Raw genomic sequence first — 16,722 nt, forward strand, 5'->3', positions numbered from 1 at the left:
ACTTTATAAAAATTATTAATTGATACTAACATCATGCTATCACAGTTTTTTTCTTAAGGAATTAGTTTTAGATATGTTTACTGTAAAATGAGAACTAATTTCTATTTCTATATTTTTATTAACTTTTGATTTGTTTTGAATTTTTGAATAAAACTGTGAGTCTTGATTGAAGTAAACAAGGTTGGATGATAATTTTGCATTGCTGTCCGCCTCGGTGAGCGATGTAGCTTTGGGTCTGTGGCGAGGCTGGCTAGATTCCCATGGCACAGAGAGCAGCTGCCTGAGTTTCAGGGCTCTGGATAAAACTGTTTTTCTTCCATGCCGAGAGAGCGTAATGACAGTAGGGCCCTTTGGGCCTGCCAGCCATCTGCAGGTACAGGTACTCACACTCTTCCACCTCTCTCTCTCTCTCTCTCTCTCTCTCTCTCTGCACAGCGCTGCTCCAGCTAACTTCCTTTGCACTTTACACTTGTTGAGCGTCCCCTTTCCATCTGTCCATCATGGCGCCTGCCCGTAGTCTTGGCATGCATGCAGTGCATCTGCTGCCAAGGGAAGGACAGAGAGAGAAAAAGAGAGATGGTGAGAAGGAGAGCAATAGCAGGCAGTATAGGGCAGATAGCATATGACATTGTGACAGCAGACAGAGGTCAAACTCAGCAGGCATATTACCAAGCAATATCATCAGTAGTGGCACTGTGGGCCTGAACCTCAGGGGCCAGCTTCTCTGCCACTGTGCCCAAATCCCGAAATCTGTCTTTGTTTGTGCTATATGTTAATTTGATGCAATTACAGTGTCCATACGGTATAAATCAGCAGCTCATTGTTGATCTGTGCTGAATTTATTTTATGGTTCTGCAAGATTCTGCATGTGTGTGGTTTACCTAAACATAGCTGTGCCATATGAAAACTCACTAAGCCGTCGTGGGATGACCTAGATAACTGAAGCCGAAACGCTGCTCACCCACATAATAATGGTGGATAATTTATGCAGGATTGGCTCGTTTTTCCTCTTCTAATCATGGCGGTTATCTGGAAATAAAGAGCAGCTGCCATTTTCTGCACCTCACAGAAATTCTGTATTTTAATACAGAGTAATCTCAAACATTATAGATGCATTTGCACACTGTATAAAATGATTATTTTAACAGTAAAAGAATTTAAAAATGCTACAGTAAAAATCTGTTAACTGTAAGTTTCCATACTATATTCGGTGAAAAAATGTAATAACTTTTAATGTTATTTTACAGTAAAATTCTGTTAAAAACAAGTTTTTTGGAAGTGAAAAAGAAGCCATTGTATAATGTACAGTGACAAAACATAAATTGACACTCCCAGAATTCCCAGCATGTTTTTTTTTCATGTTTCTTCTTAGTTTTTTCTTATCAGTTGTGTACATTAGAGTTTAATCTTACTTCTAATGTTGTTAAATTAATGTTTATTGCATTATTTCAGTATCATGTGTCACCATAATGGGGTTTAATGTTAGTGTGAATGACACTGTGCACCTTCTATATAAGTCATGCCCTCCTCAGCTCATAGAAAAGCTGTATGTGATGAGATTTGGTTCATCATTAGACTTTCTCATCACCACCAATTTTTGGTGGTTATCATTACAATGGTTCAAAACAGATATTAGTACTTCAATATGTTGGTTTATTAACATTACATCAGTTAATGAAATATGGTATTTTATTGTAAATTTAAATTAAGTCTGTAAAACTTAAAATGCTGCTACCATATTTTTTACAGTGAAGTTCTGGCAACCACAGCTGACGGTATTTTACCGTAAATGTCACAGATTCTTTTTGTTTTTTAAGTGCAGGTAATATTTATATTGAGAGAATTATGATTTCAAAAGAAAAGGCTGTGGAAGTCATGCCTAAATGCAGTTCATTTTAATTACAGATGGAGGTAACTAATTAAAATAATTATTAAATTGCATTTGAAGAGTTGAGCAGTTCAATTTATATACAGTCTAACCGAAAATTATTCAGACACCAGATATAATTTTTGATATAACTAAATATATGACAACATAACTATTGCAAAATATGTATGATTTTATTGCCATATAATTTTGTTGTTATGTCACTTTTATTGCTTTTCTTTTTTAATATGTCTATATAGTTTTTGTTGATTTTATTTCAGCTTTAGTTTTAAACTGTAGGAAAAAGAGAAATATTGGCTGAAATAAAAGTTAGATTTTTTTCTTCAAATTAAATTTTTACTTTTAAGTTATAATTCTTTATGGTTTTATTATTATTATTATTATTTAACTATATCTTTTTATACACACACACATGCACAAAGACACTTTATTAATAAGCAGCAAATTAGGATTTTTTTGAGGGAAAAGTCATAGTTAATTATGAATATATGTTCTCTATTTTAAAGTGATACCATGAAAATGAAATCAAATTTCTCCATTTATTTTTCAGTCCCTCACTCACGTGTTCCTGTGTGCTTAAACACACAGTCATTATTTTATGCCGCTATCATGACCCCTGCACACATTCGGCATGTGAGCTGGAGAGACGGAGGGGAGGAGGGGTGGAACATGATGGTGTCTTTCTTTCTTTGCCTTTCTCTGTCCTTGTCACTCCCTCTTTTCCTCTTATTCCATTTTTTCGTTCAGTTTGCCTCCAATTTTCCATCTTCCGTGCTCTCTTTGTCATTCATCTCCTGTTCGTTCCATACACACTGACACACAATGGATAATGAAAGCCAAATAATATCTCTGTTTGGCAAAATGCGTTCAGCCTAAAGTGCACCGAATCTTCAGTTAATCTCTCCCTGACTGTGTGTTTATATATTCTCAACTAAAGTAGAAGGTGATTTGAAATAGAAGAGATCTAATGTAATTAACTAATAAATTTAAGGTTAAAAATAGTGTGTACAAATACTGCTTCATACCGTTGTAAAGGTGTGTAAAAATACGCAGTGCTCGTGCATGTGCGCCTGCATGCTTTGATGACTGTGTGTTTGTGTGCTCGCTGGCTCCCACAGACAGTTAATAATGTTGCATATTAATCAGGGCCCAGGCGCCCTATGGCGGATCAAAGCCTTCAGGTTGAGATTTTCTGCCATTAATTTTCTGAGGATGTGGAAGAGGCATTTAACCCAGCTGGGGCTGCCAAATAGAGAGCAAATCGTTCAATGTCCTTCCCATTACATTCTACTAAAAACCTTAAATGCGGCTTAAAGGGATAGTTCTCCCAAAAATCAAATTAAAAAAACCATCCAAACCATTATGACCTTCCTTTGTGGAACACAAAATGAGGTGTTTAGCAGAATGTCTGAGCTGCTCCATACGATGAAAGTAAATGGGGACCAGGTGCATAAATGAAAAAATAGCTCCATAAAAGCATCATTAAAGTATTCCATATCACCCAAATGCCCAAAGTCTTCTCATTTCAATGTTTTATTATTACTATTTATCTCTTAAACTAAACAATCTATTTTTTGGTCTGTTTTTTGTATCTTGTACTCTGCCAAAATATTTTTTAAATGCCTTTAGATTATTTTTTATATTAATTAATTGAATGATTAATTCATTTACTTAATTTACAGACTTAAATGAGGCAAGAGATTTTTGGTTTGTTTGTTGTACCTTGTACTGTTTGGTGTAGCTCTGCCGAAATGATAATAATTAAAAAAAAGACTTTTAAAATTCCTTTTTAAATGTGGTTTTCTTAAGGTGTAGCTGATTTTTATGCATCTAAATTTGTGTTATCCATATTTGCGCACTCTTTCCCAAAAACATGGCATTTTAAATCATTAAACATTCATTAAGCTCTTGTTTCTTTTCGTGTTCTTATATTGTCCAGGTCCAAGTCCAGGTCCAGGTTAAGCATGACCAGGTGCAGAGAAAAGTCTTCTTGCTTCCTCTCAGCTGATTAGTGGAGCCGGTTGATTGGTGCAAATGAGGAAGCTTTTATCCTGCTTGAGTATAATCTGCTTGCATCTTTATTGGCTAAAAGCAGGCGTGATGCTGGCATGACCCAGGCTGGCCCAGGTACTGTCCTTAGAAAGGGTACTGACACTAATGTCTTCTGACACACACATCCCCCATGCCCTTCATGTTAAAGGTACACACACAGACATGCTGCAGAAAAAAAATATCCAAACCTTATGCATGCACTTCTTTAATTACACTTCTTTTGTGAAAAATATTTGTTATAATATACATCATATTAAACTGCACATTCTTAGTGAATGCACGCAGGAACGTTCAGCGCTTTGGAGCTGTTGGCTTTGGCGTAATGGCTGCCTGTTTCCTTCTCATCTTCTTTTGTCCTTAAAGGACGCTGCCTTGCCTAGCTGCACAGATCCTTGGAGCATCTTTCCTATCTGTCTGTCCCTCTCTGTGCTGCAACACAGCCTGTTATTTCAAAGAAAGTGCAACCTTTGCCTTGGGCCTTAATTATGTTCAATTTGCCAACCCGAGCCTGAAAAATTCAGAGGGTAAAAAAGCTCTATGACCTATTTATTAATGCTGCGTTGGGTTTAAAGCTATACTGAGATCAGCACTGCATCACTCAACAATAACACCCATCTCTGGAGAACAGACTTCAATCGCGTTGTACTCCTCTCTTACAGCGGGAATTCATTACTTTATAATAGATCACTGGCCAATTAATCATTATTAAAAGAAATTTGTAGTTAAGTGTGATTTGTAATTGGTGTATATTGTTGGAATTGTACATGAAATGTATATAATATAATATGTATATATATGTGTGTGTGTGTGTGTGTGTGTGTATAAAATAAATATATATATTAGTAAATAATAATAATAATAAATAATAATAATAACAAAGTGTATATTTCTAAAATATATCTAAATTATTTATTATATGTTATTTTATAACAATATCTAACAAGGTTTTCTTTTCTCGAAAGAGGTAAGTGATTTTTTTGTACCTTGTACTGTTTGGTTGAGCTCTGCTCTAAAGCGGTGGAAGAGAGAATTCTTTGTGTCGATACAGAAGGAAAAGCATGAATGATTTATGGGTCAATCTGAAGGTTTCCCCAGCAGTGCAGTCACTGCTTCAGCCCTACTGCAGGCAGAGACCCCTTCCACCCCGTCAAACGCTCCCTTCTGCAGTCATGCAAATGAGAACATTCTCCAGCCAAGGCATTTGACAGTTAGTTTTATTTTTAGAGCTTGTCCGATTTATCAATTAAGGCATGCAGTTCTTATAGTCAAGAGAATGAAAGAGAGAGAGAGAGAGAGAAAGAGAATGTGCCATTACTGTCACACCCTTTGTTTATAAACATGGAGAAATATTAATCTAGATTTATCTAAATGGGGCATTATTATAGAATCTGTTGGAATACTGGAAAAGGAAAAAAAAATATTGGCCTGTATGCTCCGTGCCAGTCACTCAAATATTAAGTATGCAATGGTAGTCTGACATGTTACAGTACATGGTTGTGGCATTCATAATTTATGTGTGTGTGTGTGTGTGTGTGTTTGTGTGTAAATGTCCACTGTCGTTTCACCTTCCTCTCTTCTCTATTGCACACACCTCGACATCTTCACAAAAAGATAACCATATTCAGTTCATATGTGAAAATCATGAACTACAAAGCGACTTAAATATTTAAATGCAGAAAAGATGCATTTGTTTTAACAGTCACTGTTCATCCACAATGCATTTGGTCCCATACAAAAAATATCACTGAAATTTACTGTTGGCAGGTTAGGATGAAATTTTGCATAGTTATAATAGATGGAAAGCAAAATATCCTCACTGTTACCCTGAAGCTCAGAGAAGAAATAGAATCCAGGCTGCAGTTTCACCCGCTCCCTTACTGAAAGCACTGAGGATTTCAAGAGCTTACATTATTTGATGCCAATAATGGCTGATTTATTTGTGAATGTTTCTTACAGCAATTATCTTTGATATCTATTGGTGTTCAAATTAGTGTGTGACTCTTAGAATGACCCTGATATGACATAAATGGGGGGGGGGGGGGGGAAGGAGCATTCCATCTCTCTAGCCTTAATCACTCTTAATATTCATAGTTATTTTCAGCTAGGTTATTTTCACTGCCTTAACTCTGAGAAGAAGAAACTCTACAAATCAAATGATTGCTTTTGTAAGAAATTGTTTTAATGATTTTTTTTCTTTTTAATAAATGTATATATTTTTTTCAGCTATAGGATGATTTAAATTGATCAAAAGTGACAGTAAAAACATTTATTATATTACAAAATATTTATATTTCAAATAAATGCTGTTCTTTTGAACTTTCTAACTATCAAAGAGTCCTTAAAAAAAAGAAGTGTTAAACTGTTCACAAAAATATGAACATTTTCAACATCAATAACAATAAGAAATATTTCAGAATATTAGGGGCCGTTTACAGGACAAAATGTAAAAAAATTTTTTAAACATTTTGGGGACTGAAAACACGTATTTTTGCAAACAGGCTTCAATGTGCAAGTTTTAAAATGCCACCGTTATGGGAATCTTTGAAAACATGTACATCCTTATATGTGTTAGGTATGCAGACAAGCGCCATATGTGACAATTTTAAAGACAAGTGCGAACAAACATACTCAACAATGCGGAGTACATGGCACTGTTGTTACTGCTGAAGAGTTTGCTAATGATTTTTCAGCAAAGTTTGGATTTACGTCAATATTACAACCAACAGTGGAGACGCATCATATACATCATATAATCATCACTTCCCTACAGGTACTGTTTACTAACAAGGTTACATGCCAACTACTGGTCTGGCATATGTAATACAGCGTTTTTGGCCATTTTCGCGAATATGTGAAAACCCGAATTGTTTTGAAAAAGTTGTTGTGTATATGTGAAACTCTTTAAAAATGCAAGAGAAACACTTTTCCGTTTTTGACTACATCGTTGTTGTGTAAATGTAGCCTTAGAATCATTTCTGAAGGATCATGTGACACTGAAGACTGCTGAAAATCCATCTTTGCCATCACAGAAATAAATTAGATTTTCAAAAATTATAAATAAAAAAACCCCGTTAATTTAAATAATATTTCACAATGTAAAGTTTATACTGTATTTTTCATCAAACAAAAAAATAAACGTTTTTTTACAAGTGTCTTTTAAAGCAATCTTTCCAGACCCCCAAAACTTTTAAATGGTAATGGATTTCTAAAGATATTTGGATCAAAGACCATTTCAAAATTATCCTCCCTAGATTTGGAATTGCGAAAAATAAGATCAGCTTTCATAGATACAAAACAAACAAATGCTAATAGCCCCCAATTATTTGTGAAAATAATGACTTCTTGCATATTCATATTTGGTCTGAGACTGCTGCAAGTATTAACAATGTGTACTGTATATGCATGCAGTTATATAAATTGTAATGGGTTATTGAAGATGAAGATCTGTTAGAAGTTTCTATAATATAATAAATGCATCCCTTATCTATTCTTTCCTCCCATCAGAGTTAGCCAAGACTGATCCTGTTCGCCACAAGGAGATATATGACCTCCAAAGCCCAGGTGGAGGTAACAGATCATTTTGACAAGATATGAAATATTGATGGTCTTCAGTTTTCATCCATATTAATATGTCGACACCCTCCAATGGCTTCATTTATGGTTATTTGTTTACTTTCATTTGGAGGATAGAGAGATGGAGCAATGCTATATTTAAGGCTCATTACACTAGCTCCATCTCACAAGAGATGCACCTACAATTCCAGTTAATCGGTGTGTATTGATCGCCCTGATGACAATGTATTTGATTGTGTTGTGACAGAAAATGTCACAGCGCTAGAATCCTTGTTGGTGGTGGCAAAGAGCTTTCCAGATAGACTCACAACACATTTAAGGCCTATTGTGGCACGATATAAAGACCAAGAGCATCACTAATGCAATTTGACTAGCCCGCGCAATTGTGTGGAAGAAGGTAGCGCATTTTCATGGGAGGAGAGAAGCTTTTAAACTGTCACCTCAACTGTCTCTCCTCCAGAGAGGAAACCTTTTAACGGGGAATGTCCTCTTGTTGGCCTAAGTTCTTTAATGGTGGGAAAACAATGCCCTCCTCCCTATAATAGGGTGATGGTCTTTGGTTTAATAAGCATTTGTCTCATTTTCTTAAGAAAAGACAGCAGACTGGAAATAAGTGATAGTCAAAATGTGGTGAGTTTCTGTATCTCAGCTTGTTCTGAGAGTCTTATAGGGATAGTATATTCGAAAACAAGAAAATATAATTTACTCACCTTGATGTCATTCCAAACATTTTCCACATTTGTTATGACTGTTTTCCATGCTTTTTTTTCTGAGCATTTACTATGAACAGGGAGCTGTTCAAAGCTTTCGAGCTAAAAAAAAAAATGCAAAATCACAGTAAAGGCATCGTGAAAGTGGTCTATATGACTTACACAATATATTTCAAGACTTAAAAGAGCTTTGTTTGAGACTAGTGATGCACAATTTGCCATTGAATCATTCTTTGGGGTTGTTTTTATTAAATCAACATCATTCGGATTAAATAATTCTTGAATTAGACTGATTGATCAAATGACTTGAATTAAAGCCATATATACTGTTTTTATTACACGTGTATGATCTTTTATGGGGCTTTTTCAAGCTGCATTCTCCAAATTTGTGAATATCCAGATTTATGTAACACAATTAATGTGTAATGTGTCATTGAATCATTCTTTGGAATAAGTTTCATTTCAGTGAATCAATTGAACCAGTACACAGATCTGTTTGGTTCAATCATAAATTAGATTCATTTAGTAACAGTTCTTGAGTTCACATCACTGACCCTGTAAGCAGATCATCTGTAAATAATGATTTAAATAAACTGCTTTTATGATACATGCATGAGGTTTTTTTTTCACGAGTCGTGAGTTGAAAGGATTGCTTTGGTGTCCTTTTTCAAGCTTCAGTCTCCATTTATTTAAATTGCATGGAAAAGACTGTTCAAGATATTCATCAGAACTTCTCTTTTTGTGTTCCACAGAAGGAAAAACAGAAAAAGTGAGTAAATGATGAAAGAGTTTTCACTTTGGGTGAATGATTCCTTTAAGCCTGAGGGAGATGAGATGTCAGCCATGATTCAGAAGGGCTTCTTTTATCAATTTGTTTATTTCCACTTCTTGTTGCTTGATCTCACTGGAGAATCACTGGAAAATATACAAGTGAAGTCATTCATTTTGATATTTTTTTCCATACTTACTAACCCACACAGTGCAGTATCATGGAAATAGTTGCTTTTTTGTGCAGTTGTGAAAAGAAATAAAAATAAATAAATTAGCGAAACGCTCAAAGTTCAAGTTTGTTTATTTTAAAAAATGAAAATATTATTAGCCATGACAAAGTTGATGCGCCTGCGTCTCGAGCTTCATGCATGAATAATGTATAGGAAGCCTTGGGCTATAGATTGAGTGTGAATATTCATTAATTTGTTTGCCCTTTGGGAGGTAATGCATATTCAAACAAAGGCGTGCTCAAGTCCCTGTTTGCCAACTTGTCTGTCCACAGTTTGTGTGAGTAAATGATGGAATAAGTGCAGATAGTTCTCTTTAGATGGGCTCGAGTGACTCTGTCTGTCCCTCTTAACTTTACAAGGACATCAAGTCAACTTTGCTAGTGGGTAAATAGTTTAAACTCGGATTACTTCTTTCACAGAAGGAACCCAGCTAGCTCTTTAAGTGCTAAGTCACAGCAGCGCTGGAAATCCTATTACCTGACAGGACAGAATCAGCCCTGATTGAACTGATAGGATGCAGCAGACCTGTGCTGCCCAGGTCACGATTAATAAGCCTCAGAATAGCCAATTGGATTCAAACATGGACTATACCAAACAAACACATTCAGTCTAACTGCACGGTGTGTTCTGGACAAAAGCAATGTCCTTTCCAGTTGTAAACTATTCTGTAACACTTCTCAAGAGATTGGGTATGTTACACTAGCAGGCCACACTGATGCCAAAAATTGATGGAGATATCAGGACCTGAATCAAGGGTTCAAGTTTTGGCTGGTTAACATAACGCTGTTAGCCCCTGCTGGTAAATGTTTTAACTACACCATCTGGACCCTCAAAAAAACACTCATTTTTCATTGAAGCCATTGAAAAACAGTAGTCATGTATTCTGACCAAATGATATATTTAGCTATTATGTATCTTGCAAATAATTTATTAGACGGAAGTTGATGCTTCGCTTGGGCTTATTTCTCTGTTTATTTGTTTATGTTTGTTTGTTTGTTTGAAAATAAATGCATTTAGCATCAATGTTTTTATTTAGCTATTTAATTTAATAACAATAATTTGTTTAAGAAGAATTCACCAGCTTCTAACCCTAATTATTACAATTAAATTAAATTAAATTATTATTGTTTAATATTAATAATAATAATAATAGATCATTTTAATTGATAAAAAATAACAATTAGATAATTCACCAGCTACTATATTATTCCTAATTATTTCAAATGAATTTTTTTTTCTGCTTGACTTCAGCTTACATTGAAAGGACTGTTGTCACCCTGAAGAATGCCACATATAAAATGTGAATTTTTGTAAGGTCAAATTTTGAACTCAAAGATATCGCACTAATCTAATGAAAAGTAAATGATTTACCCTTCCACCTCACATCCTGTTCTGCAAGTGTTTCATTCACACTGGTTCCAGCAACTCTCACCTCCCAATGCTGAAACGCTATTGAGGACAAATTGCTTTTGTTTAGATGTTGATTTGCGCAGAGTTCATCAGCGCCCGTGAGCTGTGCCTGCCCTCGGAGCGAGGGTGGAGTACTGAATGGACCAAGATGAATGACTCATTAGCTGTAGATTGATCACAGGCTGTAGGCCCACACGGTCATTTCACTCTTTAATATTCCAATTTAATTATTCTGCTGGCTCGGCATGCATGTTGACTTTGTAGCACTAATTGACACGTCACTATGTGATATATGAATTATAATAATGAACGTCATTTTGGTTTTAATAGTTTGTGTGTTGTGCACAATCGTGTGTGTGTGCAAGTGCGTTTATGCACCGAGGATTCATAAATACTAAACACACGGGCATTCATCAATACAGTCTAATCAGTCTGTTACCGTCTCAAACACTCTGACCATCAGCAGTTCTATATAAAGTGCCACTGAAAATGTAGATAGAACTACAAGTTTAAACTCTGAATGAGCTAATTCTGTATGTGGGCAAACCCTCAATGCAGCGGGATGACCCAGATAGCCTGTGGGCTTTGGTGGGTTGTGTTCGAGATAAAAGAAGTGTGTGTTTTTGTCATTGTTAACACTTCTTGTTCTGAAGGGTGTCTGTGGAGTTATTTGTCATTGCAGGATTGGTAAACAGACAAATAGCCTGTTTCCATAATGGAATTTAAATAATTCTGTATTTATAGATCACAAGAGTTTATATTTTGCTGTTCTGACTTTTTTCTATAGGATTTGCAATTTTTCACCTCCCAGCCCAATTCAGAAATTTTTCCCACAATATTGAGTTTATATCTCACAATTCAGAATTTCTTATTAGAATTGTGAGTTTGTCTTGCAGTTTCGAGGTTATGCCTCTCAATTCTGACTTTTGTTTTATTTTGCATTTGACACTTTTTATCCTAAAATCCTGACATTAAGAGTTCATATCTCACAATCCAAGCTTTACTTCTCAGAAATGCATGTTTGTATCACATAATTCTGCATTATTATGTCACTTTTCCCTCCAAATTCTGGGTGTACATCTTGCAATTCGGTTATTTTAATAATTTATTTAATAATTTATCAATGCATAGCTGCTGACATCCCTGATAGGCTGCTAGTTAGAGAGATGAATCAAAACCAAACTTAATCTCAAAGGACATAATCTGGGATTATTCCTCATGCAGACACAGATCAGTTTTGGTTCATGTACGATTTTGCTGCAACTTGCACATGCTTGTGGATACAAGTGTGTGTGTGTGTGTGTGTGTGTGTGTGTGTGTGTGTGTGTGTGTGTGTGTGTGTGTGTGTGTCATTTTTTTGTGTATTTGTTGAAATGCGCCCTCACATGTACAGTATAAGTGTATATATACACGTGCATAGCACCAGAGAGTGTGGGAGTGTGGGAGGAGCATGAATCAGTCGAGTGATTTGTGATTGGTTGGTTTTTGGAGTAAGCCTCTGTGTTGCCAGATGTAAGAAACTACTCTGTTAGGCTATAAATGATTATACACGACAGAGCTCAAGAGGCACGTTTTTGACAGAAGACCTCCAGGATTTTCAGACCTGAGTAATATATTAGTCCGTTCTAGGAAATTATTTGAAACGTTCATGCTATAAATAGGTGTATTATTCAGTTTTATAAAGTTTAAGATATTTTTAAAGGAAATACTTGAGATTACAAACATTCCATTCTATAAAAAAGTTGCAATCTTAGTGTTAGTGTTTCAGCAAATATCCAATTTCAGTTATCAATTGCTGATATACTGTTTAATCAATTTATATATTTGAAAATATTTATTTCATATACTGTGTATTCATTTAACAATGAATAAAACAAACAAAACATTTACATATCCAATGTGCTGGATGATAGGCCTGTTTTTTTTTTACAACAAGTTTCTTGCTTCTAGGTTAAAATGACTTGCTTTTAGACTCTAGAGTAATTGTTTTGTGATTGATTGAGTAGGTTGTTAACAAAGAAATATCTGTTTGTTAGTTCAGACAGTGAGAGACAATAAGATGTGCTGTACAGTATCTGAGGTGATATTATGTTTCATACAGTAATGTTGTCCTTCCTCCCTGTGCCACATGGCCTAACCCTAATCCAGAGGTCAAGGGTCTGGCTGGAATGGCAGCCCATCCAGTCTCAGCAGCTTAAAAGACAGATGGGTGCTGGCTGTCTCATTATCTGACCTGGGTTCAACCTGCTGTCCAGCAGGTCTGGAGCGGAGTAGATATATTCATAGGTGTGCATAGACAAACAACCATCCATTTCCAATTGATTTTACCCTTTGAATTATAAGCTTCAATAAGAACTTTGCTTACTGATTGGAACATTTTAACACCACTGATAACAGGAAACAAAAGTGGAAGAAAAGACTGTGCTTTAAATTAATGAATTTATTTATTTTATATGTCTATAGCATTCATCATTGTTTGTGTAACTCTCATTTCAAGCACTTCTGGCTTCATTATCTCCTTTCTTTTGCTTTTTCCTGTTTTTTAGCTTCTTGGATTCAATTTCCAGCAGTGTTTGTTTTAATAAGTTGTTCTCAGACGGACTCCGAGGTTAATGCAGAGCAGAGGTAGCTCTTGCCTGTAGGCACAGCATAAATGAGATTGAACGCTGACTCTCTGTGTGTAGGACTGTTCCCACAGCTCTTAATTTGCTCAGGTTTTGCTCCAGGGACTTCATGTGCCGTGAGACTGCAATTTCCAACCTGATATAAGCCTCTCGGCTCTTTTGGCCAGTTTCTTTACTGCTGTCATATTTATTTACAAGTGTAGATTCATAACGTACATGATCACAAGTCACTACTGGTGCAGTTACTGGATGGTTTAGTACACATTGTGTGCAATAAGAGTTTTGTGGTGCTAAACATAATGGGATCATTGATTTGCAGTACTGTAGTAGAGTATTAGCAATGTAATATCACAAAAACTTAATTTCTATAGCACTTTATACAGTACATATTGTGTCAAAGCAGTGCTAAACAGGAAAATAACGATAAACTATGGAAATGTAATATATGGGTGTGTGAATATATTATATATGGATTGCATCCATGTTGATACAACAATTGCTCTTATAAGGCAAAACTCAAAGCACAGATCAGGAATCAAAAAAGCATCACATTAGATGCTTGAGCACCTGCCCCTTTGCCCCTTGGTGCCCAAAGTGCCCTTTAGTCAAAGCAAAATTTTCTCTATTTTTTATTTTTGGTCATAACGTACACTTTTGTGAATGCCTGCCCGTGCCCAATCTAAATATTAGTAAAATTTCTGAATAATAATTTAGCCGTCAATAAGATGACCCACATGATGACCTTTCACCTGACGATGACCTCCTCGTCTAACCTGGAAGATTCGTCACGCCGCACGAGCATTTTTTAATTGCCAGAGGATATTTTCAACACCGCGGAAGCTGGTAAGTGCTTCATTCTCAGCAAAGTGATTTTGATGTTTATTTACTTATTATTCTTTTACAAGAACGACGTGATGTGACAACATGCAGATATGTTGTTTTTATTGCGGTGTAGCCTGCAGTGTAGAAGTAACGTTAGCGTGCTGTTTGAGGGAGAACAGTTTCAGAGGCGTCATGCCCATTCAAAGATTTCTGAGCCAAATGCAGCTTCCAAAGGACATAAAACAGCCGAATAATCATTTGTATATATTTGATACAATCACTCCGAAGTGATTTGATCGTTCAGTGCACAGCATCAGCTGCTAAATTCAAATCTGTGTTAGCTGGCTGTCGCTGAACCAGAGACAGACGCGTTCGTACAACGCTTCATGATAACCAATCAGAAACGATTCTGTTGCGCTCATGAATGCAATGGCCAATCAGAGACGTGAAGAAGAGTCATCACTGAAACGCGGTGTTTTGTTCACGTGCTCGGTGACTGAATTATTTAACGAATTCTCTCATCAGAAACAACAGAAAGTGCAGCTGTGCATAATGTAATGTAAAGTGCTTCAGTGATTAATTTTTTTTACTTTTAAACTTAAAATTGTCTTTTCTAATCTGTTTCTTTTTCAAAACTGCATCACAGCATTTGCTGCCATATCAATACATAATCCTCCATATCGATACGCGAATCAGCAAGGAATGCATCACAATATATTGCTGTATTGCTATTTTGAACCGCGCTATTTAAAGCCTTGTGCCATGTGCCCCTTTTATACTTTGAGCACCTGTCCCTCCAAAGGTCTCTGCACGGCCCTGCTGGTGTTCAGGGCTCACGCAGAGAAAGGCGCATCAAAACACTTGAAACATCGAATTTGCTTATTTTTGCTCTTGTGCCGACAAATACATACAAAATATGTCAAAATATCCACCATGGAAATTATGCTCGAATAACTGTCAGTTATTTCTTAAGTGAAAGTAAATAGTTGAGGAAAAAATGGGATGTGTATTATATTGGATGCTTCATCGTCTCTTAAAGTGACCGCGCCTAATTTAGCTACTGGCGTCTGTAATGTTAATCCAAGAAAATGAAAGACTCACTGCTCTTGACTGCATTACTTTGTAGTTTTAACAGTCAAACCAAAAATTATTCAGACACCAGATATAATTTTTGATATATATAGCAAAACTGTAATAATGTGAGAAATGTTGAGTGTCTGAATAAATGTAGGTTTGATTGTATATTTCATTTTTACATTGAAGACTATCCAGTGCTATTTTACATTTAATTATTTGGTTTCTATACCTTGACACCTACAAACTTGAAAAAAAATTCAACATTGTGTAAATAGCACAAATAAATAAAAATAAACGAACATACAAATTAAACAATTTCAAACAGGGCCCACTGGTACAACCTTTACCGGGTCCCCATTGACCCCAGCTACGGCAATTCGAATGAGCCATTTCAATCTAGATTAATTTCAAGATCACAGTGAGATTAATCTAGATTAAAAAAAAACATAATCTGTGCCCACCACTAGTAATTTTAAATAAATATTCAGCTGCTAAAAAAACAGCACTGCATTTTATTTAACCTTGTTTTTAATGTGTGCATAACTAAATTATTGTATCATGAACTGGCACTTTTATTGTATTTATAGAAATATTTGCAAATAGATGCCATATTAATGAATCTAGTAACTAAACAAACAATGGCCAGTTAATGTATTTTCACTTATGACAATACTTTGTGTTTTATTTGTATGTATTTTTGATTAAATGCATGTCTGATATGAAAGGAAGAATTGCTCTGCATTTCACTTTAGATGTTCGCTGCATTTAGCCGTAATCTTCCGTCCCTTTCCAATATGAATGTGGTATGAAACTAGACCCATTTAAAGGAATTTAATGCACCGTAATCTGCTTTCCAAACCCAGATTAGATATTCACATCAGAACAAATCAGCAGGATGACAGAGTGCACAAGCCACAGGCTTTGCGTATATTATTTTTTTCTCAGCATTATTCTGGTTGGTTGCAGGAGCGCTAGGTAATGGGCTCTATTGCTGGATTTTAACACACACACACACACACACATGCACAAGATTATTCCGGGGAGCTGCCAGAATGAATATTAAAACATTTTCAGATTGTACACGTCCAGTGCCTTATTACTCACATTCTGCGGTGCTAGTCATAAAACTAGCCTAAATGGAAGGTGACATAATACGGAGCTGAAATTGAATAAAATAATGAACACACAATTTAAGATATCAGCGATATCGCTGGATCAAAATGGAGACCATGCCGTGTGTAAAATAAGAACTTATTTATGACGCAGATGTCTGAACGTGACCCGTGACATCGTTATAATGACCAGTGACAGAGCACCTTTGACACTGTCAGCGGGTGAATATGTGAGTGTTTGTACACAGATGAGTGTGTATGTATTGGGCTGGTTTGTGTGCTGCTGTGCAGTCAGGGAGCAGGTGAGAAAGGTGAGGCGGGGGGGAGCGTAACGATCAGGATGGGCTGTTTTTCAGTCAGGCCTGTCAGACCTGCAGCTCAGCAGCCTGTCAATGCCAACACAAAGCTGAGAGACTGGAATACATTTCATCCCTGGCCTCCTACAGGTCAGCA

At 36.0% G+C, this 16,722-nt stretch overlaps 1 long non-coding RNA gene across 1 annotated transcript in view; it reads right to left on the bottom strand.

Moving 5' to 3' along the window:
* Positions 1-407: 407 nt before the first annotated feature.
* LOC128012946 (uncharacterized) overlaps positions 408-16,722 on the bottom strand; it is a 31,634-nt gene continuing 15,319 nt past the window's right edge. The window contains exon 3 of the long non-coding RNA XR_008183217.1: positions 408-542. This is a non-coding gene — a long non-coding RNA (uncharacterized LOC128012946). The remainder of the gene's footprint in view (positions 543-16,722) is intronic.

The sequence above is a fragment of the Carassius gibelio genome, chromosome B24 (assembly GCF_023724105.1).
Source record: "Carassius gibelio isolate Cgi1373 ecotype wild population from Czech Republic chromosome B24, carGib1.2-hapl.c, whole genome shotgun sequence".
In the NCBI taxonomy this organism is placed as follows: Eukaryota; Metazoa; Chordata; class Actinopteri; order Cypriniformes; family Cyprinidae; genus Carassius; species Carassius gibelio.